A 1,551-nucleotide genomic window follows, 5' to 3' on the forward strand; every position below is an offset into this window, starting at 1 on the left:
AGCATACAACTTTCCTAGTTCTTTAATGCCAAAGCATGTACACAGGTACAGATAAGAGCTGGAAACACAGGGAATCCAGGACAGATAACCCCCTCAGGACCAATAGTGAGAGTAGCAAGATCAGGAAGGGAAGGAGAAGGTGGGGGGAGAAAGGGGGAACCAATCACAATGATCGACATATAACCCCCTCCCAGGGGGTCAGAAAAGTAGATGAAGGGAGACAGCAGTCGATGTAAGACATGAAAAAAAAATTAATAAATTATCAAGGGTTCATGAGGGAGGAAGGGGGAGGGGAGAAACGAGCTGATACCAAGGGCGCAAGTAAAAAGAAAATATTTTGAAAATGATGATGGCAATTTATGTACAAATGTGCTTGACGCAATGGATGGATGGATGGATGGATGGATTGTTATAAGAGCTGTAAGAGCCTCCAATAAAAGGATTTAAAAACAAAAACTTATGACCTCTTTTAAATTGATGTATTCAGGGGAGCAATGGAGAATCACGGTGGCAAGGACCAGGCAGTACTTATTTGTAGCAGCACATGGTCAGTTATTAAGGAGTGAAAACAATGCTCTCCACTCCTGTGGGTCTCGTATTTACTAGGTCCCTGGCTAGAGCAGACACTTTACACTGTACTGCCACCTGAAAGGTTGGCAGTTCAGGCAGGCAGACGTTCCAGGAGCCCTGGAAAACAGACCTGGTGTCCACTTCATATACTTTATAGCCACTGAAAACCCCTACAGAGCACAGTTATACTCTGAACTCAGGAGGTGGTCATGAATGAGGATTCTTTATAAAGACAAAGGGTCCATAGTCTGCTGAGCAATTTCTCAGCCATTCTTTCACAGGAGCTACATACGTTCGCATCAAACGGAGAAATGGAAACGCTGAGCAGTGAAGACGCCACTAACGATGAGGAATGAAATGGACGCTATAGCATTCTTGGTTCTTTCCCAAGTAGCATGGCGTTTCATGGCCCCAGACATCGATGACGACATTCTCCTTGGCTCTTTAAGGCATTAGGGAGCCAGGAGGACAGCGAAGGGCAGGGTCCTGCTCGTTCTCTTTGTCTACCCCAGGGCAGATGACTAGAGCTGGAACAGAAACGGGTGAGAGGAAGAGGCGGCTCCATTTAGCAGAGGCCCCCTAACTCACCAGGAGGACAGGGAGCTACAAAGAAGGTCCCACTCTCCATGAACCCTATGTTAGTTCCCAGGACCTTCTGTATCAAAATACCACAAGCTAGAAGGTTTTGAACATCAGAAATTTACTGTCTCATATTTCTGGAGATTAGTAGTCTAAGCTACTACCCTGGTGGTGTAGTGGTTACTGAAGGGCTGTGATCCACATGGCCAGAAGCTCCCCAACCACCAGCAGCTCCATGGGAGAAAGACTGGGCTTTCTACTCCGGTACACAGTCACCGTCTCAGAAACCCTCCGAGGGTCTCTAGGAGTCAGCGTGGACTGGGTGGCTGTGAGTTCTTGAGTAGTCTAAATTCACGGTGTGGGCCAAGCCATGTCCTCTCTAAAGAGTCCAGAGGCATGTCC

General features: G+C 47.2%; 1 protein-coding gene across 1 annotated transcript in view; it reads left to right on the forward strand.

The window, feature by feature from the left end:
- Window positions 1–1,551, forward strand: part of ACOT12 (acyl-CoA thioesterase 12) — an 84,520-nt gene that overhangs the window by 38,132 nt on the left and 44,837 nt on the right. The window lies entirely within an intron of this gene.

Source organism: Echinops telfairi, unplaced genomic scaffold (assembly GCF_000313985.2).
Source record: "Echinops telfairi isolate 266 unplaced genomic scaffold, ASM31398v2 ScPeMD7_7469;HRSCAF=8507_1, whole genome shotgun sequence".
Taxonomy (NCBI): Eukaryota; Metazoa; Chordata; class Mammalia; order Afrosoricida; family Tenrecidae; genus Echinops; species Echinops telfairi.